General features: G+C 42.0%; 1 protein-coding gene across 2 annotated transcripts in view; it reads right to left on the minus strand.

Moving 5' to 3' along the window:
• Positions 1-22,861, minus strand: part of slc20a2 (solute carrier family 20 member 2) — an 83,792-nt gene that overhangs the window by 41,637 nt on the left and 19,294 nt on the right. The window contains exon 1 of one of the 2 annotated variants that reach the window (XM_059970084.1): positions 6,919-7,119. The exons of the other annotated variant lie outside the window; for it this stretch is intronic. The gene's annotated coding sequence lies outside the window, so the exon portion shown is untranslated. Of the gene's footprint in view, positions 1-6,918; positions 7,120-22,861 lie in introns of those variants that run through there. 2 annotated transcript variants of the gene reach the window in all.

The raw sequence follows: 22,861 nt of genomic DNA on the forward strand, positions 1-22,861 counted from the left end.
GCAACAAGACATTGCAGTGAGGCTGCCAAACAAAGCATACAATCACATACAGTTCCCCTCCTCCGAGTCTTCCCTCTTCCTTTCCAGCCCTGAAGAAGGGACTCGGCCCAATATGTTGATTGTTTATTCATTTGCATAGATGCTGCCTGACCTGCTGAGTTCCTCCAGGATTTTGTGTGTGTTGCTCTGAATTTCCAGCATCTGCAGAATCTCTCATGTTTATTACTGTCTTTGCTGAGTTTGGACAGGAATTTGCTCTGGTTATTAAAATCTGTATTTTTTGTACAACGCAAAATTATCGCCATTAATCATTTGGGCTTTGTAATGCATTCATTTCACACAAGTATATTTTGGATTTGACAGTACAATGGGTGCTTGATATCACACCCATGCTGAGCAGATCTCTGTCATGCAACTGGATAGAGGACACATTCTGAGGATAGTACCCCTCAAACTGCAAAATATCATTAAAAGTAATTGTCCCTGAACCCCTAAGAGGCACTACCATGGAAACTGGCCACCACAGAAGCCCTTAACTGCCACACCAGTTGTAGAATGTACAGCAGAAATAAATAAGCTTCATCAATAAGTAGAGCAAAAGGGGAAAAGTGCAAAAAAGGGAATGGGTGGGAAGGAGAAAGAGCAAAGAAGTGGGAGTAAAGTGTTTAAAATGTCATCCGATGGCTTCTTAAAAAATAATCAGCTGAAGAGAACAAATTGTGTTTAAACAACATTATAAGTAGGCTGGGAATGGGGTAAGGTGGAAATCACTGAAGAACAACAGAATTTATCAACAGGAGAAAATCCGCAGATGCTGGAAATCCGACACACACACTCTCACACACTCCCCCGGAGGAACTCAGCAGGTCAGGCAGGATCTATGGAGAAGATTACAGTCATTGTTTTTGGGCTGAGACCCTTCAGTAGGACTGGTAGAATTTACTATCTAATTAGCTCTTTACATAAGAAACTTGAAATCTTTTTGTGCTCCACCAGTGATTTGCCATGTTGTATCTCCTTTACAACAGAACTTCAGCTCATTCACAATTCTGCAACCAGCAACCTATCCACTGTGCTTATGCTCAATGACCCTCATCCACACCAGTCCAGAAAGAGATTTTGAAAACCAGGAGGTGAATTTCAAATCCTTCTGGAACCATATTCTCCCCTTCTCCAAACCTCTTCCTTCCACAACTTCAGCATCCCTCTGCTGTTCCTATTCCAGTGTCATTGCACATCTGCACCGGATCAAAGCTCTGGAACTCCTTCCTTAAACCTACAATTTATTTCTGAAAGTCTCTCTTTGTCCAAATCTTTGAGCTGTTAATTCAATACCTTATCCAGTTCCATGTCTAATTTAGATACTTCATAAAGGCTTTTACTACATCAGGACTATTATTTAATTCTAGTGTTTGTCTAAAAGATCAAAGGTGGGACAACACAATGCACTGCTTCCTCAAATGCTCTTTGCAGGAACTCAGTTAACAAATTAATGATTAAAAAAAACAAGGCATCAAAAGAAATGACTAAAGTTTAAAAGAAGTAGCAAATAAAAAGCAGACTATCCACCATGTGAACCAATAACAGCAAATGATTTCACCAAAGGATACAGTATTTGTTGCTGGAATTTAAATTAGTGAACTAATACATATCATTATTATGATTTAAACCTGCCGAAACATTTGAAACACACATTTCAGGAAAAACAATCCACAGACCATATACCATGATTGTTTACTTCTAAATGGTGTGTTAAATTTCTTATAGTCAGCATTCCAACAGATGACGAGAGAGGAAAGAAGAAAGCCAACAGCAGAAACAGGAGCACCTGTCACAAAGAACCTAAAAGAACAAACTTACTGTGTATTGAGATGCACTGAAAACCTTTAAGCAACAATGCAGCAATTATGCAGGACTACAAGGGCAGAATGTAACCAAGCCAATCAATTCACGTGGGTCATCCACTGACAGAAAAGGGCAGCCTCTGGGAGTACTCCGAACAACAAGCAGAGCTTTTGACACACATTGACAATCCTGAGACCTGAAGAGTCAGAATAAACTTACACAGCAGGATTTCAGATAGCACAGGTACCTTATTTTCAATTAAGCACTGCTTAATTGACCAGTCATCTGAGAATTTTGCAAGAGGTGCCCACCGAAATAGTGGATGCTCTAGTTATCATCTAAGGTTGATTTGATATTGGAATGGTTCCGGCAGGTTGGAAGGTAGCAAATGGGATGCAAGTACAAAGACACCAAAAAAGTGACTGAGCAGAATATGCATGGACTTCCAAAAGGGATATCATGTTGGACTAACAGAGCTCCTTAAGAGTGTTGGAAAACCGTGGATATACTTAGATCTTCAAGTGGTTGTCAATAAATTTGACAATCTCTCATGTGGGATTAAAGATTGGAGAATGTGCAATTGGGAGGGGGCAATATGAATATGACTGTCACTATTAATCAGCTCTGAACTGATTGAATTCAGAAACGGTCAACAAAAAGAACAATGATTAGGAATAAAGTTTTTTGTCAAGCTGGGATTAGTGGCGTATTGTCTCTTCAATGCTTGATAATTTAGCCAGGAAGACCAAATGTAATACTTCTAAGTTCGTTAATGACCTGAATCTAAATGGGAATGTGAATAACTTCAAGTAGATATGAGCAAACTAACCAAATGGCCAACATGGCAGGTGAAATAATGTGAGGTTATCCACTGCTGTAGAAACTACAGAAATGTCGGTTACATTCTAGATCATGAATCACAACATGCTAGGAAACAGGTCCAACAGGTAGTTAAACTAGCAAATTGCATTTTGACCTCTACTGCAACTGGTTTGGTGTTTAGAAATAAGAAAGTTTTGTTGTCATTGTCCAAGAGGGATGCCTCACGTCTTAATAAGCTGGTAAGGAAGGCGGGCTCTGTTGTGGGCACAGAACTGGAGAGTATGACATCGGTGGCAGAGCAGAGGGTGCTGAGTAGGCTACGGTCAATCATGGAAAACCCTGAACATCCTCTGCACAGCATCATCCAGAGACAGAGAAGCAGCTTCAGCGGCAGGTTGCTGTCAATGCAATGCTCCTCAGACAGGATAAAGAGATCATTACTCCCCAAAGCCATTCCGCTCTACAATTCAACCACCAGGGGCAAGACATGTTAAAGTGCCGGGGTTAGGACTGAGCTTAAGTCACCACTCAATGCATTTTAGTAAACTATTCAAGAACTTTTTAAAAGCTATTTATTAATGCTTTTTGGGAGGGTGATTTTAGATGCATATCATATTTATACTGAGTTAAATACTGTATGTAATTAGTTTTGCTACAATAAGTGTATGGGACACTGGAAAAATGTTGAATTTCCCCTTGGGGCTGAATAAAGTATCTATCTATCTATCCATCTATCTGATTATCTTGAAGCTATTCACATTCCTGTTTAGAGTCAGGTCATCAGCAAACTTAGAACTATTGCATTTGGTCCTATCGGCTAAATTATCAGTCTTCCAAACTCCTTCATTCTACTGTTCAGTTTCTTTTGATAAGACAACCCTCTCAAAGGAATTAGACTAACTTTCCTTCGGACTGCATGCAATCTTTTTTTTAAGGTTAGGGGCCCAAACCTCTGCACAATAATACTGGTGTGACCTCATCAACACCCCACATAGTTGTACATTTTGTTCAAACACAAGATCCTGAGGGTGCCTGATAGGGTGCACATTGTAATGTACTTGCTAGTGGGAGTCATGAACAAGGAAGGTATAGTTACAAAATCTTATACAAACTGATCATTTAAAACTGAATTGTGCACCAATTTCTTCCCTGAAGGCAGTAAAACTCTGGAACTTTCTGCTACTGAAAATGGTGGAGGCCAGATCATTAGGTATATTTAGAATTGAGACAAGTAAATATTTTGAACAATCGAGAAATCGAAGATTAAGGGGAACTGGAATAGATGAGGAGTTGAAGTCAACATAACATCAGCAATGATCATATTGAAAAAAGATGGAGCATATGTGAGGAGCCCGATTGCCTACTCCTGCTATTTGTTATAATCTGCAATAAAGATATGCCATAACATGCTCCCATAAACAATAACAGGATAACACTGAGGTATGTTTTTTAAAAATATTTTCTTTGCTGAGAAAGATAATGAATAGTCAGGAAAATTAAGTAACATGGTAGATCACCACGTCTAATGTGGTACCATGTGTCTTATACTTTCACCCAATATGGGGAAGGGAGAGCTCATCTGGGACACACACAGCTCTGCTAATGAAGTGCGGGATTAGTTCTCACTACAATGCCTCCCTACGTACTCGGGCTGCTGGAGTGACACTCAAACTCTTAAGCCCATGAGTGCTACCATACAGCTACGGTTCAGTGGCTGGAGAAAGTCTCACAGAAACCATTCAAATAAAACCAGCACACAGTAATTCTTTTACTTAAAAAAAAGAGCTCCCAAGAGCAATGTTACTCCGGATGTAAATGACTCTGAAGACATTAGATGGGTGCACGCACAGATTCCAGATATTAAACAGTTCTTTTACAGATGTAGGATAATTCATTATTGATAGATTAAACTTTTACATCTATAGGTACCCAAGCCACTGAGATTCCCCCAGAACTCTTTTACAACCATGTTGAGGTACTTATCAGTGCACATACATGTGCCCAGTTACCACAGCTTGAAGGCAACTTAAAACTGCCAAACTTGTTTTATTTGGGTGCAGCATGTTTAGCAAGACTCGGCTTTGTGAATAAATTACGCAACCACTCTCCAACTTATTTCTAGAGGATTTTGTGCTAGCTAATTAGAAAGGGGCTGTGTGGTCGAGACCAGATTGACTGTCATGCCCAGCAGCCCTAAGAATTTTCAAACCATGTTTGGATCCAATTACATTGAGAAATAAAACACAAAATTTTATTTTTTAGCTTCATCCAAAAGTCTAATTTTTGGAATAAACACACAAAAAATGCAATGAATTTTGGGGATTTTTAACCCATATGCCTTGTAAACGTTCAAAGATGAGCATATCAAGCTTCAGATTCCTTGGTGTCCACATTTCCAAGGATCTCACCTAGTCCCTGAACTCTTCCATCCTGATCATCTTAATTTCCTGTGGAACATCAAGAAAGCTCACCTCTGTCCCAGGTTATTGACGGACTTTTACCGCTGTACCACTGAGAGCATACTCACCAACTGCATCTCAGTGTGGTATGGCAACTGTCCCGTATCAGACCGCAAAGCACTCCAGTGTGTGGTGAAAACTGCCCAGCGGATTATCGGCACCCAATTGCCCACCATTGAGAACATCTACCATAAACACTTCTTGAGCAAGGCGAAAAACATCATCAAGGATGCATCTCACCCTAACCGTGGACTTTTTTACTCTCCTCCTATCCGGTAGGCGCTACAGGAGCCTCCGCTCCCACACCAGCAGGCACAGGAAGAGCTTCTTCCCTGAGACTGTGACCCTGCTGAACCTCACATCACAGCACTTAGCAGTATTGCACTCATATTGTACTGTCTCAGTACTTTTATATTTGTGTGTTGTAGCACTTACTTTTTATTCACAGTTATTTTGTAAATAACACCATTCTTTGTATTTCTGGTTAGATGCTAACTGCATTTCATTGGCTTTGTATCTGTACTCAGCACAATGACAATAAAGTTGAATCTAATCTAATATCTGAGCATTTAAGATGCAACATAAGTGACTCACAGGCTAAGCATAACTAAAGGTGTACACAGGTTGTAAACCACCACAGTTCACGTCTACAAGTTTATCTTTGAAGTTCTAAAGGAGGGGCCACATGCAGCCGATCCCAGTCAGCTGAGTCACTCCAATTGAAAAGATCATCTCCACCCCTCCCAAACCGCTGGACATGTCCCTCCACATGATGCTAACAGACCCCACAAACAGAGCGGGGAAGAAATACAAATTCTCAATTTGTTTTTCACTATTCAAAATTGTCCTGCAATTTTTCACTTTTAAATTTAAACCATGGCAAGATAAACTTTTACCCCACACACACAAAAAAAATCAATCTATTAAGTACAGGTCAGGGAAAATAATTAAATCAAATTGTCCCAATACATGTGACTGTATATAATTTCAGACAATACTGAACAACATGGTCCAGAGATTCACAGGCTGGTCTGAAAACTGCTGTCAGTAATTTCCCAATGATGACCTGTACGTGACACTTAAAAATCCACTGAACAGGCTACATTTTACTGAAACTGGTGGTCACAAATACTGCTAGACCTTTCTCAAAGTCAGACAATCCCGTTTGAAGTAACTGTGATGTACTAATGTTGCAAATTTTAAAAAGTGAAATCTGGCATTTCAGCTTCTCCTTTAATTGTGAGCAAATCTCTCAACTTAACTTTTTGTTCAATGTTTATAAGTTAATTGTATTGCAAACTTAATATTTCTGTGGTTCAGACAATAGTCAAATCCAGATTGTGGGTCTGCCTGCACACCAGTCACATCAGTGTGTACTGGTGGGGAGGAAGGAGGAGGGCAGGATGGAGAAGGGGTGGTGGAGAGGGAAACAGAAAAAAAAAACCACGGAGACCACTAAGTATTTGCGGACAACTTTGAGAGGTCAGCAGCAAACACTGTTTCTTCACAGTTGATGGAGAAACTCAGGCCAATTAAATTAACCGGTTTTTTTTGCCTTCATTTAACATCAAATTTAGCAATCAGGCCAATATGAAAATTGGGAAGTCAACAAGAAAAAGCTGGTCTAGGCCGAAAGTTCTGCTTTTACAATGTCTCATTAAAAAATTACATTGCCTTTAAGAACAAGATATATACTGGCTTAGCGTATTTGTAACATACTGTAGTTATTTACTAGGCAGGAGTAAAAGAAAACCTGCTGCAAAGAAACCAGAAAGACTGGTAGCTGCCTTACCGTCTCACTGTAACGACCAATGCAAACTGCAGGGTCCAGTTCAACGTTGAACAGAAGCAGCAATCTATCAGCCCACAGTTTAAAATATGCCGGCTGTCTCCCAACCTTTTTCTTCGTCAGCTGTTCTGAAAAGATTCTTCAACCTCACAGCCTGCCTACCAGAAGAAGCAGAGAGCACAGCTCTGCACTTTTATAATCCAAACACTGGGACTGTCTCCCAGTGCCACGGCACATGACAGGGAGACAGGAGGAGGAGAGTGCCGTAGGAGGTCCTTGGCTTTTCCCCAAGCAAGCATGTGTTGTGCATGTAGATGCCACTCGCTGATCCGGAATGCAGGGCACGTCCAATCTACATGCTATACATAATAGGAGATGACTCACTTGATCCTGTATAGGAAGCTGTCGAATAGGAATACTTATGATTTAATGTAAGCCCGGAGAGGAATGCATCCCAACTGTCCAATTTCTCGCATAGAAGTGGTGTCATTATCAATAAATCTTTGGCCATACACCTGGTTTGCTCAGCTGTATAAGTCTAGGGAAGACAATCTCTGGCCCCACCAAACTTGCAACTGAGGTGCGGGCCCACCCCAAACCCCCTGTAGATGCTGTTTAATTTGCTACCCTGTTACAAATTAATGCCACAAAATAACAGACAGTACACTGCATACGATTAAAGGAATCAAATTTATGAATCTTAACTGAAGGGTTAGTAAAGAATAACAAAAAGAAAAGGGCCCATTCTAATTAAACCATCAAATATGCACAAGTTGGAGCTCATTTTGAACTTCTCTGTCTCTCACGCTGGGCCCTCAGTGAACGTGAAAGCTCACACTCCAGCATCTTCTCTCATCTCCTCTAGAGTACAAGCCCCAAGCCCAACCTCAGTGTCCCTCCCCTTAATCCAACCACCCTAACTGGATGGGACACATTTCTCCTCATCTCTTATCTTCAACAGTAACTCAAACACAAGCAGCTCTCACAGAACAGCACGAAGTATACAGCATAATAGTAAAAATATGAACCAGGGCATTACACATTTAAAAGCCAAAAGGCACAAATCACAGTCTTGCCTGCTACTATCAGCAGGCTGTTGATCGAACCTCCCTCTAAAGTTGACATCTGCACCAAAATGAAAAAGGTGATGGAGAACAAAGAAGGTTAGGTGGAGGGAAATGGAAGTTAGCATTACATTGTACAAACAGTCTGCATCCCCTCCACCCAAAGAAAGTCGAGAAATGACGTTGTGAATCTGAGCCCTGAAACCAGGCAGGTAGCATAGATGTCCTTGATGCTGCCAGCACTGAGATAAAAGGCACTGGCCACCGAGCACGGGGGCCATTACCTCGAACTTCTAGCACCACTCAAAGGCAGTGCAGAACAAGATTGCTGCAGGCGATGGCCAGGCACTATGATAATTTCCCATGTCATCACATGTATGAAATAGGATAAACCTGTCAAATACGATAGTGGAATCTGCTGTGTATTTAATCTTTCAGTAATACTGTAAATATACTGTTTGATTAAACATTCTTTTTGTTTGTATAATTCATTGTGTTATATGTAGGAAGTACATGAATAGCACACAGTAAGTACATCATCACGCCACAGCGTTGCAAGTGTGTGCCTCACAAAGTAAAAATGAAGCTTTCACATCTCTCAGGCTCCCTTGTTTTTTCTTTCAATTAGTTTTATGTTTTGGATTCACAATACATAACAGGATCCTTGAGATGCAAAAGGTATGTGATTTATCTGTATACTCTCCACACTGTAAAATAGTGTAAGATGATCAAGAGGCTGGCAGATGAGAATTTATTCTGCATTGTTATTGGTTTGCCTTGTTCTACCTCAAGGCATTGTGTAATGATTTGATCTGTAAGAACCATTTGCAATGCGAGCTTCTCATTATATCTTGGTACATGTGGCAACAATAAACCCATTAAACTTCCAAGATGGCTGGGGCCTGAAATCCTGGATGAAGTCTCAAATCTCAGCTTCTCCACATTAGATACATTTCCATCATTCACTGGCTTTGTTATTGTTGTTCAGTCATTAAGTCAAGCCCGACTCTTCATGTCATCATGGACAATAGGGTCTGTTGGGTTTTCATGCCAAGCCTTTCTTCCGCACAGATACCACTGCTGCCCAGGCTGGGAGCCGGCTGGGTTCGAACTTAGGACCATCTGCCTCGAAGTTCAGTGCTGATGCACTGTCACAACTACACAAGTGAACACATTTCCCACAGCCAGCTATTCTACTATGAAAAGGCTTATGAAAATTAAGAGTTTGCACTCTTTTCACAGTAGCCTGCAGCTGGAGTAAGGGGAAAATGATAAAGGGCAGCTCAAATTCCAGCTTCCGAGGGCAGGCTCACACAGTTCAGCACCGGACAGCCCATCAACACTCACCTGGAGTCTCCATTCATTCTTGGTTGACCTGATACTGGGCAAATGTCTCAGTTTCTAGCCCACTGGGGTAGAAGTTACTCAGCAGCTTAGATCATGGCTGTTTTGAATGTATATTCAAATATCAACAGTCTGTCCAACATTTCACTAAGATTACTGTGATATCAATTTTTCTTACAGGAGCATCAATGGTTATGGGCCTCAAGGTTATCAACCTGGTACTGCTCCTGTTGCTTACATGGACCAAGACTGATATTGCTCCTGGACTGAGGATGCTATTTAAAGCCATCCTCCAAAGTTTATCAGTTATCCAGCGGCCAACATACAGAATGATTAAACTGAAAACCACCAAAGCAAAATGCGGGAATATTCGCTAGATCAAGCACCCTGTATGAAGACGGAAACCACAGGGAATGATACAGCTCAATGATCTTTCACAGCTTCTGCCTGACTTGCTGAGGATTCCAATATTTTGTTTTAATTATTTGTGGTGTTTAGCTTTAGGACAAATCCATTTTTGGCCAGCTATCACTCCCATCGACTTCTAAAGCAGTCCTCAACAACGCCATCAGGTTTCATTACTGCTCATTTTGGGTTTCACCAACACTACATGGCTGCTCATCTGTGAGTTGTGAGCTGGAGACAGCAGCAAGAGACAGATATGCTTTTCCGAAAGATGGATCCAAACACTTCAGCCACTTGTTTAAAAAACCTTTTGACGTGGCATCCAGACATAAGTTAAATGAGAATGGAGAAGAATGTTCTTGCACCTTTCACAGCTGCACATGGCAGACTATGGAAGCATTTCATCTATCAACTGACTGCTGCATTGACAGGAATCACAACTCTCCATTGTGGCTTCATTAAGATAGCACCTCGTTCTTACCGTGCTACCATGACATGGATCACGGAAATCCTAGCACAATGCCTACAATAATGGACCAGTAATCCAAGAGGTGCAGAATCTGCATTTCAGCAAGTTTACATTGCATAAAATGTGACCATAAAATTAAACACAGTTCTCTCTGTGGAACTGTATATCCAGCACGCATTTGCATACAAAAATACAGGCTCATCCCGACTTGTTTGCTCCCACAATGCGTAACTCCTAATCCTTCCAAGCTTGAAGTACCAATAAAAAAAGGCAAGGCACACATGAGGCATGGAGGCATTTTGCAGAAGCAAACATTCCATTAAGTAGTTTGATCTGACTTTGCGGATGTGGCCTGAAGCCAGTCACTGGCCTCAGCACTGATCCGGCTCTGCGGCCCTGGACTCTGCAATTCAGGTTCCGAGTTTTATTGTTTGCATGATTTGTTCTCCTCTCCCCCCACACAGTCTTTGCTTCGTGGTCTTGTTTTCATTAATTCTATTGTGCTTCTTTGCTTTTTGGCTGTCCACAAGATGAATCTCACAGTTGTAATGGTATACATACTTTGATTAAAAAAATGCAATTTGAACTTTGAAATGAAAATCACAGAAGTGTTTACATCACCTTGCCCTTTAGAAAGAATAAAGACATCCTCAATGATTTTCAGTACCCTGACCCTGACTACCTCATTTTCATCATGTATGTTCAGCTCCTAAACACTTCTATTACCCATCAAAAAGGCTTTAAAGCTCTCAATGTCTTCCCAACAAAACCCCAATCAGTTTCCCTCCATCACAACCTTCCTTCATCTGGCAGAACTGGCTCTCACCCTCAACAATTTCTCCCTCGGCTCCTCCCACTTTCTCCAAACTCAAGGGGTAGCCAACAGGCCTGCCTTTTCACTGGCTACACAGAATAGACCATGTTCTAAGCCCTCTCTGGTAATGCCCCCCAACTCTTCCTGCAATACATTGATGACTGAAACAGTGCTGCTTCATGCAACCATGCTGAGCTCAATTTCATCAACTTTGCCTCCAACTTCCACCCTGCTTGTAAATTCACTTGGTTTCTCTCCCCTTTCTAAATCTGTCTCCAACTCTGGAGACAAACTGTCCACTGACATCTTTTATAAACCTACTGATTCCCATGGCTATCTTGACTCTACCCCTTTGCAACACCCAAAATGCAGGAGGAACTCAAGCAGGCCAGGCAGCATCTATGGAAAAAAGTACAGTTGATGTTTCAGGCCAAGAACCCTTGGCAGGACTTTAATTTTTGTGCTTATTTCCATAGATGCTGCCTGGCCTACTGAGCTCCTCCAGCATTTTGTGTGTGTTACTTGGATTTCCAGCATCTGCAAATTTTCTCTTGTTTATACCTCTTCTCACCCTGTTGCCTGTAAACTACTATTCCCTTTTCTCATTCCTTCATTTTCACCTCATTACCAGGATGAGATTTACCCTTCTAGGTCATCAGAGATCCTCCTTGTGCATCCTTTCCTCCACTATTGATGCCGTCCTCTCCTGCATCTCCTCCATTTCTTGGTCATCTGCCCTCACAATCTCACCACCGCCTAACGGATATTGTTCCTCTCGTCCTCACCTACCATCTCTCAAGTCTCTGCATTTATCACATCATCTTCCGCAACTTCTGTTATCTTCAAAGGGATTCTACCACCAAACACATCTTTAGCCACCTTGCACTCTGCAGAGATTGATCTTTCCGTGCTTCTCTTATTTACTCATCCCTTCTCACTACACTTCCTCCCAGCACTTATCCCTGTAAGCGGCCTAAGTGCTATGCCTGCCCATACACCTCCTCCCTACACCTCCATTCAGGGCTCCAAACCATCCTTCCAGGTGAGGCAACACTTCACCTGTGAATCAGTTTGTATTGTCTATTGTAGTCAGTGCTCCCGATGCGGCCTCCTCTACACTGGTGAGGGCCGACATAGATTGGGGGAATGCTTTGTTGAGCTCCCCTGCTCCATCAACCAAAAGTGGAATTTCCAGGTGGCCAATGATTCGAATTCCTATCCCCACTCCTGTTCCAACAGGTTGATCCATAGTCTCCTTTATTTTGCCATAGTGAGGCAACACTCAGGGTGGAGGAGCAATACCTCATATTCCGATGTAGCCTCCAACCTGATGGCGTCGACTTCGATTTCTCCTTCAGGTATAAATTTCTCCCCCCCTTCCATCTTCTATTGCCCACTGACTTCTTATCTTTTCTCACCTGCCTATCACCTCCTCCTGGTGCCCCTTTCTCCCACAGTCCACTCTTCTCTTCTATCAGATTCCTTCTCCAGCCTCTACTTTTTCCTCCCATCTGGCTTCACCTATCACCTTCTAGCTAGTCCTCTTTCCCCTTCACCTTCTCCCACATTTTTATTCTGTCGTCTTCCCACTTACTTTCGAGTCCCGTAGAAGGATCCTGGCCCAAAACATTGACTTTATTTATTTCCATTGATGCTGCCTGACCTACTGAGTTCCTCCATCATTTTGTGTTGCTCTGGATTTCTAGCATCTACAGAATCTCTTGTGTTACAGACAGCTTGCTCAGTTCATGAATGAAATATGCAACACCACCCTTTAAATGGGAGATTAATGGATGTTTACAACACTATTGTAAAATTAAAGCACATCTGACATATCAACAGGTTGCAAAAGTAGCACCTTTCACCCCACCCTCATGATTTTGATCCAACTACTAATATGATGCGCCCAAAATTCATGGGACAAAGTTTCTACTTTCTAACCATACTCTACGTACATAGGGAGGCCGCCAATTTGGGAGTGGAGTGAAGTTTCACCTATTAAACATTAGTCAACTTTCAGAAGGCAAGTTTTCTTTTAAAATGCCTCTTCTACTAAACTGCGTATGATTGGAGCCTGTTTTGATGACGTGTTTTTGGGCTAACTGAACAATCTGGTGCTTTTGCTGTCTCAGGGAATTTAGTGAGGTTGAGAGTGGAGTGTAAACCCACAATCGACTCCATTATTTCTTGCCAATTAAAGCATCAAGCACGACTGAAATCAACGAGGACGAGAGCAGAAGGCAAGTGGGTACTCAGAACCTTCTGGCTGAGTTTGACTGTCTCCCTCTCCTTCTCACTCATTGCTGATAAGGGAAGGTGTCTTGGGTCCCACACTGCAGAATTTGATTGGCTCAACTCGTATCAGTAGGCTTGTTTTGGGGGACTCTGCAGTTCATGTTACACGTTTCTGGATTCTGTGGCTTGATCATGGTGCTTTGGCACAGACTGGAGCACTTCGGTGCAGACCAGCTCTGCAGCCAACAAACAACACAGCACTAAACCGAACTAAACTGAACACTCTTAGACCATGAGGACCTAACTCCAATCTGTAGGGGTGACCCAAGGCACCTAGCTACCCAACACTTTAAATTACATCCTACTCCCATCTATCTACCTGTAATAACGAGGACAAAATTAAGCTCAAGCTCTTCCATTTGGCATGATGCAGCCTCACAAGTTCATACCAAACTCAACCAATTTGGGCAACTTGTATTTGTAGGCTGTAGCAGAAATGGCTAATTCTATGTAGGTTACTACCTGTAATGCTTCCGCTTTACCTCGTCTGCTCAGCAGTCCTCGCCCGCACTTCACCTTTGTGTTCCTTTCTCCCACTGATCGCTCTGATTAACCCATCAACCAGGCAGTTTTATCACAAGCTTTATCAACACAGCCACCTGTCCTTGACCTAGCAGAAGCTATTTTATGTGTCATATTCACTGTTGCAACTCCTTGAATCTTCTCTGTGATTCATAATTAGCATAGTTTTTTCTCCGTTCTGTTCATGGATCTTTAACGTAAAATGTTCAATTCTGTTTCTCTTTCCACAGTCGTCCAACCTGTTTCCAGCATTTCCTTAGGATGTAATCACTTGTTACTTATCTAAAGCAACTCCGACACTGGCACAGAACCAGAGAACCAAATCCGAAATAGGGATCGACAGGGTTAGAAAAGTCAGTGTAGAAAGAATTCTAATGCAGTGATAAAGGTTGTTAATGTGGCAAGTGAAGACCACATACTACACACTAGATGTCAGAAACTGGTTATGCAGTCCCACAATGAAGCATAAGTAACCTATTTTCATGTCATCTCATCACAGCATTGATGACCATCAGCCCTGGTTTCTGACAAGCTCCAATTCAAACTGCTCAGACAACAATCAGTTTACCATCAAGTCAGCTCTTCATAATATTTCTGAAGTTCACTCAGATACTGACCTGTGAAAGTACTTCTGTAGATCCAGGGTGAGGACTGGGCCTCTAAGCCTAGTGGGTGGTGGGGGCCAGTCGACAGATGATATCGGTGGGCAGGGGTGGTCTGGACTGTATATATTACACACATGCAAAGTTCTGCGCTGTTGTACCTTGCGCTGAGGGTAGCAGATACCAACAGAATCAACAAACTCATTCGCAAGGCCAATGATGTTGTGGGGGTGGAACTGGACTCTCCGATGGTGGTGCCTGAAAAGAGGATGCTGTCCAAGTTGCATGCCATCTTGGACAATGTCTCCCATCCACTCCATAATGTACTGGTTAGGCACAGGAGTACATTCAGCCAGAGATTCATTCCACCGAGATGCAACACTGAGTGTCATAGGAAGTCATTCCTGCCTGTGGCCATCAAACTTTACAACTCCTCCCTCGGAGTGTCAGACACCCTGAGCCAATAGGCTGGTCCTGAACTAATTTCCACTTGGAATAATTTAATTATTATTATTTAGTTATTTATGGTTTTATATTGTTATATTTCTACACTATTCTTGGCTGGTGCGACTGTAACAAAACCCAATTTCCCTCGGGATCAATAAAGTATGTCTGCCTGTCTGTTTACTGATACTCCATATGGGTTTGTTAACTTATTTTAGCAGTGTTGTCATAGAAATAAATTTTGGCCATTGCAATAGCTGAACTTATCCTTTTGCTCTTCAAAGACAAAGGCGTTTGGCTACTGAGTACATTCAAAGTAGTGGCTGGGGCACTAAGGAAATCAAAAAATGTGGAAATTGAATAGGAAAGGTGTGGCGGAAATTCAGCCAAGATCTAACTGAATAGAGAGCAAGACCAAGAGCTCAAATTGAATGCTCCCAATTCAATAGATCTTTCACACCATCGAAAGCAAATTGCAGCATTACAAATGGCTTTCCTGTCACATGTTACAACCCCACCAACAAAAAGGCAAACAAATGATCAAGGCAAGCTCAAACAAGAGAAAATCTGAAGAGGGTAGAAATCCAAGCAAACTACTGGTTTACATATGAATATGTGTGTAAAAAAAAGCACCCTTAAAGTGGCTGGGAAAATGCTAAGATTGAGAGGAAGGGGAAGGTTGATGGGTGGGAGTTAGTAAACTGCAATGAGAGCACCACCCTGTGGCAAAGATATGTACTACTGGAATCACCACTCAAAACATACCCACTTCACACTTTGATATTTATTTAGCCTTATTAAAAACTGCAGCTCCAACTATTATTAAAATCGATGTACACCTTTGCAAAATGAAATGCCTTACATTAAAACAGTGCTCTAAAATGCAAATGGTTTGTACTATTTGAATATTCTTATTGTATTGTTTTAAAGTTGCAATTTACAGGTAGACAGTATTCAGTGTTCCTACCAGAAGCAAAAATCAGAGAGCGTTCTTTAGAATTATAAGTAAGCCAGGAAGGAATTGAAGAAGAGACTAGGAGAGCTGGAAGGGGGACATGGGGATTAAGGAAAACTCCAAGGCATTCTGCATGCATGTGAAGAACAGGAGGATGAATGGAGTGAGGGAAGGACCAAACGATCAGGGATATAGGTGGAAATGTGCCTGGAGTTGGAAGAGGCAGGGGAGGTCCTTGATGAATACTCAGGAGAGGAAGCTTTCTGCAGAGAACAGACTAATATTCTGGAGCACTGAGGTTAAGAAAGAGGCAATGCTGGAGCTCTCGAGAAACATTAGGATAGATACGTCCCTGGGGCCAGATGGGATACAACCCATGTTACCAATGGAAACGAATGAAATGATTGCAAGGGTGATGCTGATTATCTCTACATCATCACTGGCCACAGTAGCAGTACCAGAGGATGAGAGGATGGCAAATGTTGTTCCTTTGTGCAAGAGGGAGTAATAGGGTTAACCCTAGGATTTACAGACCAGCGAGTCTTATGTCAGTAAATTAAGTTAGGGATAGGATATATGACTTATCAAGCTTCTGGTAAGACAGCTGCACACTTGCACTGGCCTTTCTGCGTCGAAGACAAGTGTAATCGTGTAACCTTTACCTTTTTTTGCAATCACATGGCACTGCTGGATGGTAAAAGCATCAAGGCCTACCCCACCAGTGAGTTGCTCAGTAGCAGGGGAACAGTACTTGCCTACTGTGTTGCCACCTGCTACATCACGTCAGAGGCAGTGCACAGTCCAAATAACCGAGCACGTGACTGTCTTAGACAATGTTCTTGTGATCGCATGACTCTGTTGGATGCTGGCAATGCAGAATACTGAAACTCCAGTTCACTGATGAGACCGACAGTAGGGCAGCCCCGTGGCCTCAGTTGTTGAAATGGGTATGGGAATGGGAATTAAAATGTTCGGCCACCAGGGATTTCCACTTTTGGCAAATGGAGTGGAGGTGCTCAAAGAAGTGGTGCCCCTATTTATAATGAGTCTCACCAGTTAGAGAGGGCCGCACCAGGAGCACTGGCTACAATAGACGACCCTCGCAGATTTGCAGGTGAAGTGTTGCCTCACCTGGAAGGACTGTTTGAGACCCTGAATGGAAATGAGGGAGAAGGTGGAGGGGCAGGTGCAGCACTTTGGCCACTTGCAGGGATGAGTGCCAGGAGGGAGGTTAGTGCCAAGGACATATGTACAAGGGAATGAGTGGGGGAGCGATCCCTGTGTGAAGCGGACAGTGAAGGGGAGGTGAAGATATGTTTGGACAACATCCCATGCACCATATATCTACAGACCGTGACATTTAGCAACTTGGGCTATATGCATGTTTTTCTGCTATCATAATTATACGTGCCTTGTGCAATGTGTGATGGCACGTTGGTCCCTAAGGAGTGCTGTTTCATTTGGCTGTCATCATGTGTATGGCCGAATGACAATTAAATGAATTTGACCTTGATCATTTGGAGAAATATATCCTTATCATGCAGTCAACGTGGCTTTGTGAGGGCCAGGTTGTGCTTCACAAGTTTGATTGATGTACTCAAGGAAGTGACAGACAAATTGATGAGGGCAGAATGGTGGATGTGCAGTATATAGATTTTAATAAGGTGTTTGACAAGGTTCCCCACAGAAGGCTCGTCTACAGTGATGAGACAAGGAATCTTTGGAAACTTGGCAGCGTGGATTTGGAATTGATAAGAGGGCAGCAGGTGATAGTAGATGGAACATATTCTGCCTAGAGATCATGGACCAGTGGTGTTCTGTAGGGATCTTTTTGGGACTCCACTCTACATAATTTTAATAAATGACTTGGATGAGGAAGTGGAAGGACTAGTTAGTAAGTTTTCAGACAACACAAAGGTTGGTGTTTTGAATGGAGTAGAAAGTTGTTGTGGGTAGCTTACAATGGAACATAACCAGGACGCAAAGCTAGGCCAAGAAGTGACAAGATGGAGTTCAATCCAGGAAAGTGAGAGGTGATTCATTTTGGAAGGTTGAACTTGATCGAGATCAAGATTGAGAGAATCAGGTTAATAGCAGGATTCTCAGCAGTGTGGAGTTACCAGAGAAACCTATAAATCTCAGATGAACATCCTTACCTCTGTTTTTCCACTCAAAGTTGGCACAAAAGTTGACAGGGTGGTTGAGAAGGCACTTTGTTTGCTGGCCTTCAGTCGGAGGATTGAGCTCAAGAGCTGGAAGGTAATGCTGTAAGACCCAGCTTGGACTATTGTGTTCAGTTCTGGTCACCTCATTATAGGAAGAATGGGAAGCTTTTGAGAGGGTGCAGATGAAATTTACCAGAATGCTGCTTGGAGTAAGAGATAGGTCTTGTGAGGAAAGGTTGAGCATGCTAGGGTTTTTCTATTTGGAGCAAAGGAGGATGAGAGGCAGCTTGATAGAGGTGTATAAAGTGTACGAGTGCCTTTTCCCAGGTAGCAGTGGCCAATACCAAAGAACATCCTTTTAATGTAAGTGAAATAAAATATTGGGGAGATGTCAAACCCTGGAATGTACTGCAGGTGGGGGGGGGGGTAGGGTAGTAGAAGCTGATACACAAGGGACATTTAATACTTAGATTGATCATAGAGCAAGTTAAAGGTTGGCACAACATCATGGACTGAAAGGGTCATACTGTGTGGGACTGTCAATTTTTCTAGAAACATGAAGTATACCAGAACTGGGTCTCTCTCTGTACCTCAGACCTCCTCAATCTTCAAGAAGATCACAGGTGCCTCAAGCTCAATTTTCTGCCCTATTCAGAGTCCAAAATCTGATGCAGTTCAAATCATAGTCAGGGACACTTCAACCGGGCTTGTTTGAAGAAAACCCTTCCCGATTACCACCAGTATATAACCTGTAGCACCAGACTTCCCAACAGACTAGACCACTACTATACTAAGATAAGGAATGCCTACTGTTCCATGCCTACAATGCATTTTGGTAAATCTGACAATTTCTTGTCCTCTCCTCTCTGCACACAGGCAGAGGCTAAAGAGCAAAACTCCAGAGATTAGCACAACAAAGAGGTCGCAGGAGGCAAAGGAGCAGTTATGGGATTGCTCCAAGTTACTGGACTGAGCCATGTTCAAGGACTTCCTGGATATTATTACAGCTATACAAGATCTTGGTTAGAGCCCACTTGGAGTACTGCATTCAGTTCTGGTCACCTCATTACAAGAAGGATGTTGGTGCTATGGAGAGAGTGCAGAGGAGATTTACAAGGATGTTACCTGGATTGGGGAGTGTGCCTTATGAGAACAGGTTGAGTGAACTTGGCCTTTTCTCCTTGGAGCGACAGAGGATGAGAGGTGACCTGACAGAGGTGTATAAGATGATGAGAGGCATTGATCGTGTGGGTAGTCAGAGGCTTTTCCCCGGGGCTGAGATGGCTAGCATGAGGGAGTATAGTTTTAAGGTGCTTGGACGTGGGTACAAAGGGGATGTCAGACGCGAGTGTTTCTCTCAGTGGTGGCTGTGTGGAATACACTGCCAGAGAAGGTGCATACAATAGAGTGTTTTAAGAGACTCTCAGATAGGTCCATGGAGCTTAGAAAAAAAGAGAGCTATGCGGCAGGGTAATTCTAGGCAGCTTCTGGAGGCAGTAACATGTTCGGCACAACACTGTGGGCCGAAGGGCCTGTAATGCTCTGTAGACTTTCTATGTTCTATCTGAATGAATACACCATGATTGTTACAGACTTCTTTTAAAAAACAGTTGTACATGAGCGTATCCCTAAAAAAATCATTCAGAATCTTCCCAACTAGAAGCCCCGGAGGAACCAAAAGATTCGCAATGTGCTGAGGGCCAAGAAAGTTACAAGAGGTCAAGGTACAATCTCTGAAAAGCCATCTCACGACTGAGGTGGCAATTCCAGACTAAAACTGAATCAACAAAGGATGCTGAACAGTTGTGGCAAGGCTTGAATAGTATCACCTCTAAAAAGTAAAATCATGCAACAAAGGCTTCAACAGGGTTTCACTTCCAGATGAGATCAATGCCTTCCATGATCCGAGGTGGAGAGGGTCAGCAACTTTAAATTCCTTAGTATTATTACTCCCTCCCCCCGCCCCCAAAGAGCTCCTGTCCTGGGTCCAGCACACAAATGCAATTATGAAGAGAACATGGCAGCACCTCTACTTTCTTTGGATTTAGCGAAGATTTTACATGACATCTAAAACTTTGGCAAACTTCTACAGATGTATTATGGAGAGTATATTGACTGGCTGCATCACAGCCGATATTGAAATGATACACAGCCAATATGTACTATGATAATAAATGTACCTTGAACTTCTTTTTGTTCTCCTTCCTAAAAAGCAGTGGTATATTTGCCACCTTCCAATCTGCTCCAGAATTTAGGCACAGCAACATAAATGAAAATGTCAATACTATGTGCAGGTGGAAATTTGATGTTTTAATTCCTCAAAGGAGCTTCACATTCACCATTGTCAAGGCTCACAACTGTTGCAGCACAAGATTAGCACAGCCACTGTTTGCAGCAGTTCCCTGCAAAAATCAATTTGCTCAGTCCCATTCCTACTCATTACCCCACGGGCTTGAATTGCTTTTCTTCTTTACTTACGTATCCAAGTCCCTTTCAAAAACAATGCCAACTGAATCTGTTCCACCACCATTGTAGGTAGTGGCATTTAGTACATTTACAAAGCCCAGATTAAAAGGACATTGTCTTAAAAAGATAAAACATATAAAAACAAGTTTCTTTTCAACCCTGCATCCACAAAAATATACATACTTACATCAAAAACTCTTTGTTCCTGGACCTCCTGAAATTTGTACTCTTATATTACATTGCTTTAAGTTGTCCTTTCCCAAGATCTCCCAGGAATCTCCCCATTCTGCCTGCCTGTTTATGTCCCCTTGAATATCACTCATTAGGTACACCCGTACAGCTGCTTGTTAAGCAAATATCTAATCAGCCAACTATATGGCAGCAACTCATACATAAAAGCATACAGACGTGGTCAAGAGGTTCAGTTATTGATCAGTGGAATGATTGTTGATGACAGATGGAGCGGTTTGAGTATCTCAGAAACTACTGATCTCCTGGGAATTTCACACACAATAATCTAGAGTTCACAGAGAACGGTACAAAAAACAAAAAAAAACACAGTGAGTGGTAGTTCTGTGGGTGAAAACACCTTGTTAATGAGAGAGGTCAAAGGAGAATGGCCAGACTGGTTCAAGCTGACAGGAAGTGACAGTAACTCAAATAACCACATGGTACAACAGTGGTTTGCGGAAGAGCATCTCTGAACACACAACATGTCGAACCTTGTAGTGTATGAGCTATAGCAGCAGAAGGCCACAATCACACAAAAATACACTTAGTGGCCACTTTATTAGGTACATTTTGTACTATCACTTCCAAGTATAAATTGTGGTGTGCACAGCAAGTTAATATTACACCAGAAGGAAAACACTGAACTTAGAACTGAGCTCTGCCTCCACATTGCAAAAGCCACTATTCATCAGCTGCATGCTGAAATCACTCTATTCTCCAATATCCCTTCTGTTCCATAACTTTGTCAGCAAAGATGAAGACTATGTGTAACTTATCAACACTTGCAGTACATTTGCATCCCTACTTGTCCTGATTACAATGAGCTATTCCACTGAATTTCTAGCAGCTTCACATCACAGAGGCTAACGACTACAGCTTCTGGATTTATCATTTGATATATAAAGTAATATTTGCTATTCTCTGGACTTTTGCCGCCCCTCAATGTATCCAAGGGCTGTTGGCTTGTAGACACTGTACACAATTTGGCCTTCATCTCCTTCAACATTTATTTGGAATGGACAATTTATCCATACTGTAACTTTTCAAGTTTGCTCTCTTTAGCAAATGTTACGTTTTTCCAGTGTCTCATACTTCCTCTGACTAACTCTGGGACTGCTTTTTCCTTGGTGAAGAATGAGTATCCACACAGAGCTTTTGCCAAGCCTCATTTTTGTGGAACTATAATTATTATGCACTTATTATCATCTTTCTGTATTGTTTTTTGGATTAGTTTTGTCTTCTTTTTCTCTTTTGAATCTGTACACCTGTCATCTGAACTTTCTACCTGATACCCACCTCATTCACTTGACATTTATAAAACATCCTTTCTTGCTTCATCTCAGTCTCTGTACCTCTTGCCAAAATTCCAGAATTAATTTAAGAGAAAAACAGATCCCAAATTTTTGGGAGCAGTGGACTGAATCATACGGTGAAATTAATTTATAGAAAACTTCAACTCTCTCATCGATGCCTCCTATTCTAAAACTGGTCTCAGTTCTCACCAAGAGTATTTCAGGAAAGGTTTAAAAATAACCACGGGACGCAACAGCAATTCCTGGTAAGTTCAATCAGTACTGCTCAGAGAGCATAGAGAGCTGTTTTAAAATGATCCCAACACAAGTAAACAGATTGCTCTAACAAGTTCCTTTGAGTCTTTTTTAGATTTTGTTGCTTAACTCAATAAACTGTAGTCAACAAAAAAAGCATTACCCCTTATCAAATTTTGTTCAGACCATCAGATCTAAACAGTAATTTTAAAAGAATTCAGTTTTAGACGCACAGCCTGTTAAACAAGGGAAAATTAAACATCAGGTAAAGAAAGGCCATTCCCATCATTGCCAAATTTCCCAAAACACTGTAAGACATATAGTAAGAACACAATTAAGCCATTTAACCCATCAAATCTGTCCTGCTGTTCAAAAGTAGCTGATTTATTTTTCCCTCATTTATCTTTCCGCATTCTCCTGCCTTCTCCCCTTAACCTTTGATACCCTTACTAATCAAGAACACATCAATCTCTGCTTTACTACACCCAATGACTTGGCCTTCGTAGCCAGGTGGCAATGAATTCCAGATTCATCACCTTCATTCTCATAAACCTTCTCTGCACCCTCTCCAACAACAGGACATACGTGGCCCAAAACAGCTCACAATTCTCCAACTGTTTTAT

The sequence above is a fragment of the Hypanus sabinus genome, chromosome 5 (genome assembly GCF_030144855.1).
Source record: "Hypanus sabinus isolate sHypSab1 chromosome 5, sHypSab1.hap1, whole genome shotgun sequence".
Lineage (NCBI taxonomy): Eukaryota > Metazoa > Chordata > Chondrichthyes > Myliobatiformes > Dasyatidae > Hypanus > Hypanus sabinus.